Below are 7,230 nucleotides of genomic sequence, written 5' to 3' on the forward strand. Positions count from 1 at the left end.
AGCAAGTGGTGTTTCAAGCAATTAAACATTTTCCAATGAGTTGTCAGGGTCGGGCTACTTTCTCTACACCATATGTGACAATTTTAGTGCATAGATAGTTTGGGTTGAGACAGAATTAAGGTACATATCTGCATTGCTATTTATGTTTTGTAAAAACTCATGGCAATTTAAACATATTTGTCTTGTCAGCTGGAAAAGCACATTTTAATTTCTATGGTTGTCTGTTCTGCCAAAAATAAAATAAAGTCCTTATGGGGGTGGCATAGGAACGAATTAAAACCATTTTGTAAATATGCTTTCTGAGATCTGGAAACATTCATGTTGAAAATTCAGACAAGATTCTGTGTTTTGCAATAGTATTCAATCTAAATGTAATATTTATTACAGTACCACAGAATAATGGTGAGTAATATGGTTGACATTCAGAATTTTTACACTGTTAGTTATTGAGGCCGGATTCTGTCAGCTTTATATTAAGTTGTACTCTGTGTTCAGTCTCATTTTCTTCATTGGAATTGCACCTGAAATAGGACAATACTCCATGTGAGTAAAGGTGGCATAATCTGACCCTGAAATAGTCTCCTTATTACTTATCAGGTAAGTGTCTTCATTCTCCTCCTTCAAACCTAACTTCTTTTAGCAATCCCTCCCTTATTTTTCATCATTAATATTCTCTCCCCCTCCTTCTCCTGAACGGCTGGCCTGTATTTTCTCTTGTATTTGTCTTGTCTTACTTAAACTCTTCAGGAATGGGACTGTGTCTCTATTTATGTGTGTATAGCACCATTTAAAAATGATGGTGCTGTATAAAAGGAAGGATTTACAAATATTTGACAATTGCCACCCGCTCAATGTCCCATTCTGACAAGTTAATATTGAGCTGGTAATAATACAGAGTTGGACACTGTTTGACAGTAATGACCAGGGACTTAGTTTTATCTGGATTAATAATCAGACCAAATGTGTGCTGCTTCTTGCCCAACCAGAAGGCCATCAGCTGCATCAATTCACCAAACTGAGCAAATTGGCATATTCAAGATCTTAAAGCAGAAAGCAGAATTTGGTGCTTAGCTTAACTCCATCAACAGCTTCCTCCTCAAGCTTATCCATCAACCAAACAAGCAATGCCAATATTGAACAATGATGGTGACAGAACACAGCCTTGCTGAACTCCTAAGGAGACAGGAAGCCATGCCATGTATATGCCACTGACTTCATTACGTAAATAAAGCTGTGTACATTTTACTCTAATTGATTTTTGCCCTGGCTATATTGGCTCAATACAAATCCACCTCCTTTTGAGGTTTAGCTAGCCCAGAAGGATATGGATATTTTCTTATGAATCATGACAGTAAAATTATGACACACCGGGATACCATTTTTTAATTTAAGAGAAGACCAAATCCTAGGTGTCAAGGGATGAAAAACCAAACCAAACATAACACCACAAGAATGAAAGAAAGTCCCAGAAGAAGAGGTGTGCGTAGATATCCCTTTGATTCTAACTTCCATTATAGATTTAAAAAAGAAAATCTATTAGCCAGTTAGAAGACATTAACTTTTCCCTGTTACCTTGACAGATGAAAATACACTTATCAAGAAATTCTCTTCCAGTCTTTCATTCCTGATGATCTTATGTGAAGTATACAGTCCTTCATTAAACTGCGCATCTTTTTAGTCATATTGGTCATTCCAGAACTGCAGCAAATTCCTGGCATAAATCATCGAAAGCACAACATCATTTACATTTGCACTGAAGTCTTTGCAGAGGCTACTTAACAAGGAGACTTTGACATACTTTGCAAGCTTTCTTTTAGAAAGCCTTATAAAAATGCCTACCGGCTTTACTCGTTCCCTTCTCTCATTGTGAAAGTGCCATAAGACTATTGGTAACAGAACTAAAACTTCTTCATAATTTAGAACGGAATATGGCTTTTAGATGTTTAATAAAATTAACTCTACACAAGATACAACAAGAATCACTCAGCAATAAGATAACTCCATTGTAGACAGGTCCAATTAGAAATCAAGTTGGTATGACTAGTGAGCAGTTGAGATATTCAACACAGCACAATCTTTAAAAGGCAGATCAGTGTCTGAATTAGAGTTTGTTTCCTTTGGAATTGCAACATAGTGATAGACATGGGATTAGAAGCAATTTGGCCAGCAGAACCAAGAAAGCCATGCCATTGTTGGATGTGTATGTTTTGGGTAACAAAACACTTACAACTGAAAGTCTGAGGAACACCAGCAGTTCCTAGCAGGCTGGGGTCAAGTAGGGCTGATCTGAGGAGAATGTGGGTGTGTAGGGGTTTGATCGACACAGTTTGTGAGTCAGCAGGTCTCATCTGTGTTTTTATGCTATTTAACATCTCTGTTTAAATTAATATTCGTCAGGAACTATAAATACTTAAGAACAACTTCAGAGTTAATGTAAATTTACACAATGAGAGGCAAGGTTATAACAGAAAAAGCAACTAAAGTGGGAGTAAGGAGGAATAGTATAAAGCAGAACCTAACACCAATTTAAATGCAAGATGGCACTGTACTTTACACAAGAATATACACCACCCTCTCTATTTGACCTTTATATTATGAGCTACTTGAGGAAAAGGCCCCTTTTTCTGTACTACAGCAGCCACGTGCATGGTGGTTGGTAAAATTAATATTATTTATAAATAAAATAATGTGGAGTAATTTATTAATCCTGTGTTTATTCATTACTCTCTCAAAAGAGAAATAACCCACTGAATGTCTATAGCTTCCTTAATGCATAGAGGCTGAAATGTACTATTGATTACTTTCCATAGTGATACCATTGTGTACCACGTAAACCTCAAATGTTTGAAGTATCACTGTACATATACGATAACAACATGCAAAGGCACAACTTGTTTAGGACAACAGGAGAAACAATACACAAAGAAATACTTTGCTATGGTAATTTTGTAAATGACAATGTGTTTTTTTTTTCTGACAAGAATATCAAATGTTACAGGTCTGTCTGAGTCACAATGTCCTGCCACATGACATGTTAAACAGATATGTTAAAAGGGGGTTTAAAATTAGCTTTAGGGAGTAAAAGTTGGCAGCATCAGAGATATTGAGGCAGGTGTCTGACTCTTAAAAAGAACAACAACAACAAACACTCATCAAATTAAGTGAGAATTACATTTGCTAGCTAGGAATACTAAAGTGTAAATAGAGCCACTATTGGGCATTCACAAAATCACTTTCTCTCATTAGCCGTAATATGTGTGATGTATACATTTCCATTAAGATGTGTTATCTGTTATATTACCTTTTCTTTATATCTATGTTAGATACTGATTTGGCCCCTCATTGCCATAGTACAGGGATCAGCAACCTTTGGTATGCGGCCCATCAGAGAAACCCGCTGGTGGGCCGGGACGGTTTGTTTACCTGCAGCGTCCGCAAGTTCGGCCGATCGCAGCTCCCACTGGCCACGGTTCACTGTTCAAAGCCAATGCGGGCTCCGGGAAGCGGCATGGGCCGAGGGATGTGCTGACTGCCACTTACCGCAGCCCCCATTGGCCTGGAACGGACAAGCACAGCCAGTGGGAGCTGCGATCAGCTGAACCTGTTTGGACGCTGCAGGTGAACAAACCGTCCCGGCCTGCCAGTGGATTTCCCTGACAGGCTGCATGCCAAAGTTTGCCGATCTCTGCCATACTATCTAGGTCTCCTGTGAGGTAGGGTACGTGATTTGGCTAAGGTAATACAGAAAGTCTTGCAGAGCAGTGACCTGAAGCCAGGTCTCCTAAGTCGTAGATTAGTGTCCTAACCACTGAATCGTCAATAAGAGCCAGATTGTGGATATTAAAACGACTTCAATTCTAGTGGATGAAGGACACTACACAAGCAGAAGTTCCTGGAGGCATTCTGCTTCCAGAGGAGAGGCAGGCTGACTCTGGGTGTGCTGGGAGGTAAATACAGAGCACTAACCACTGCTAAATCTTCCAACATGCTGCATCTGCAATCCTATCTTGTACGTGGTGTGCAAGAAGGGCCATGCACTTTCCTCTTCCCCGATCCCTTTGAGATACATAAGGCTGCTGTAAGCACTAACCCATCTCTCCTGTGTGCTAAGGGAGCAGATAGAGCAGGCTGCAGCTGGTCCCTGTACGAGAGGTACAAGAGAGAAGAGCTGCCTGTGCCTTTTTCCTCCTACAGTGTGCACTTCCTAAAAATGCTGAAATATGCATTTATATGACACGCCATATATTGGCTTCCAAAGAAAACAAAAGTAGAAGGGGTGTATTTCTGTTTACTAGAGAGAGCTTAAAATAGGGATCAAGGTTAGGATTAAGAACAGCCATGATTTCTAGTTTTGAAAAGATGACATTGAGTTAGGGGAAAAGTTATATCCTGACAGCTAGTGGGCTAGAGAGATGTACCTTCCTAAAAAGCCTGTAAGGCAGTTTCCCTGGGGTGCAGTGACTGCTTTAATACCCTTATCATTCCTGCCAATGGCCGGAAGATACAGCACACACTACTCAAAAAATCTGAAACATGCTGTCATTCAGCAGGCACACGAAGCACTAGTGCCTGACGCTGGGATTCTTTGGGGAAATCTGACATATGTTTGCACTAGTGGGACCGGACACATGTTCTGAAGATGTGATGTTCATGGCAATTCCTCCTCTTTGATCCCAACAAATCCAATAAAGGCTCTCTTGTTAACACAACAAGTGGAAGAGGATAACTGGTTTTTGTGAAGTGTAATTTTCCAGCCGAAGAGGGAAGCAGTTTGAATGTCTGCAGATCCCCCCCATATTTATTTCAGGCATCAGGACCAAATTTACTTAAAAGAGACACATTTGTTTGTGCAAAGAGTTGTGATTCCAAGACTACATGTATTTGTTCAATTTACGAGTTTGGCTGCAACGCAATTAAATTGAGTGTCCAATCATGCAAATTGCACAAAAACGTAGGCATGAAATTGTGTGAATTAGCACACATTGCTTGGGTTTTATTTGAAAAATGTATGACACTCACTCTTTAGCTTTTGAAAGTTCTTGAAGACTGGTCAAACAAAGGATTGGACTGGGCAAAACTGATGATCATTTTTATACCATATTGAGGGGGCAGGGGTTGAATTGCTTAGAGATTGGCTTATGCAATAAGTCTAGCTATATATTTCACATTTTTTAAAACTGCACTCATTTGAAGCTTCTCTCCAAAGTACCACAGAATCTGTCTTTGGCAATACTGGCTTGTGAAGAAAAGACCAGGAGACAGAACAAAGCACGGACAGTCATATGCATGTCATGTATTCACATAACAGGTCATTTATGAGCAGAAGTAGCCAGGATACATGCATGCACTACAGTTCCAACTCCAGAAGGAGCTCTGGGAGGTATAAGGATCACATGCCATTAAGAATGCTTCCCTCTTGTCCTGACAAGTTATGAAACCGAACCGAGGCCCTGGAACGAATAGGAGCCAGTTGTGCTCCAAACACCTCCTGTAACTTTGGACTGCCCCCCTCTATGACCAAGAAGGAAATGGATGACCAGGAACTCTGCCCACTCATTAGGAGATCCCATTGGAAAAATGGCTGAAATAACCTCAAGGCTGGAGGCAGTCAAAAAATGTGCCTCTTCTGGTGACCCCTGGTACTTGGCTTCTCCTTAGACCCTACTAATCACCTTCTCGGCCCTCTCATTACAGAGTTTATGGGAATACAGAGAACTCATGAGAAGAGATTCCATCAAAGAGACATGGTTTTGGGTAGAAAGAAAAAGTCTGCGGCAGCTTGTTTCCCACCACAATCCCACAGTGCACCCAAAACATTACCTACTATCTGTCCACTAAAATAATAAATACCATACAAACCCTAGCACTAAAACATCAAATTAAACGTAAACAGATGCTATAAACTATGACCAAAATAGGCATGTAGTGAGGTGATGTGGCTCCCCACCACCCCAGAGAGGGACACGCCCATCTGGAGGCCGGGGTGGGCAGAGCTAGGGAGCTCTGAGCCCGCCCCTCAGAGGGTCAGGCAGCAACCCAGAAGTATAAAGGCTCACCCTCGGAGCTCACTGGAGGGACAGCCGCCAGGGAGGCCAGATGCCTCCAGCTTAGCCCGTGACTGGGAAGCCCCTGTGGCCCAAGATGCATGTCAGGACTGGCCCAACTTGCCCTGTGCCCCCTACCCGGAGGAGTTGTGGGCCTGCCGCTCGCCCACTACCCCAAGGAACCCATGATGCTGGAACCCCTGGAGGACACCACCGTGACTCAGGTACCACAAGAGAGTCTCTTTTTTTGAGTGTTCCAATAAACCAAACACAGTCTAATTTGGCAGGAAAGATCTTTTTTTCACTATTGTGTAACTCTAATGGAGATCTTGTGAAGCATGTGGTATCTGGAAACCTATACGAGCTGTAAGTCATTTAGCTTTTTGTACTTTTCATTTTCTCTTTCTTTATGATAAAGCAGTTAAAAATAATCACAAAAACACACACCCCAAACCCATCACTTTGGTCAGCTCTAGCAAAACAAGTATGCAGAAGCATCTTTGATTATAAAGGAAATCAAGAAAAAACAAAGATTTCTAAAATATGCTCTCCCCCGGGACATCATAGCCATTTGTAACAGGGAGAAGGGAAAAAGATATTGTATGAAGTTTTGATCTGAGAGTTAGACTAGTAATAATTAGAAAAAAAAACAAAGGGGTTTGGAATGGATATCAATCCTCAATCTTCAGGGCATAAAACAACCTTTTAATTAATAGGATTAGCACATCATTGTGAGCACATCATTGCTGGTTGTGTTTTAAACTCACTTTCTGCTGAATCAGCTGGTGCTGACCACTGTCTCAGACAGGATATTGGTTAGATGGACAAGTGGTATGATGCAGAAGGGCAGTTCCTAGGATTCAATGAGCCATTCATTGGACACTTTTACCTGTGAAAAAATTATGGTATCCTACATTAGAAAGAATATTAATCCAGTGCATTTTCACATAAAATCACTTCCAGGTGTCACCAAATGAGTGATATTCACAACAAGGATGAGGATGTTGGGGAAATTCCCAAACCTGAGCCGTCTTTTGTAGGTGACAAATCTGAGGAATTGTCACAGATTGAAGTGTCACTAGAGGAGGTTTTGGAATTAATTGAGAAACTTAACAGTAACAAGTCACCAGGACCAGATGGCATTCACCCAAGAGTTCTGAAAGAACTCAAGTGTGAAATTGCAGAA

General features: G+C 40.9%; 1 long non-coding RNA gene across 1 annotated transcript; it reads right to left on the reverse strand.

The window, feature by feature from the left end:
* Positions 1 to 396: 396 nt before the first annotated feature.
* LOC142071410 (uncharacterized) lies at positions 397 to 6,919 on the reverse strand. Its single transcript, XR_012667442.1, has 3 exons — positions 6,812 to 6,919; positions 1,573 to 1,711; positions 397 to 521 (listed from the first exon to the last, which is right to left on the reverse strand). It is a non-coding gene; the product is annotated as an uncharacterized LOC142071410 (long non-coding RNA).
* Between the last annotated feature and the right edge of the window lie 311 nt (positions 6,920 to 7,230).

The sequence above is a fragment of the Caretta caretta genome, chromosome 3 (assembly GCF_965140235.1).
Source record: "Caretta caretta isolate rCarCar2 chromosome 3, rCarCar1.hap1, whole genome shotgun sequence".
In the NCBI taxonomy this organism is placed as follows: domain Eukaryota; kingdom Metazoa; phylum Chordata; order Testudines; family Cheloniidae; genus Caretta; species Caretta caretta.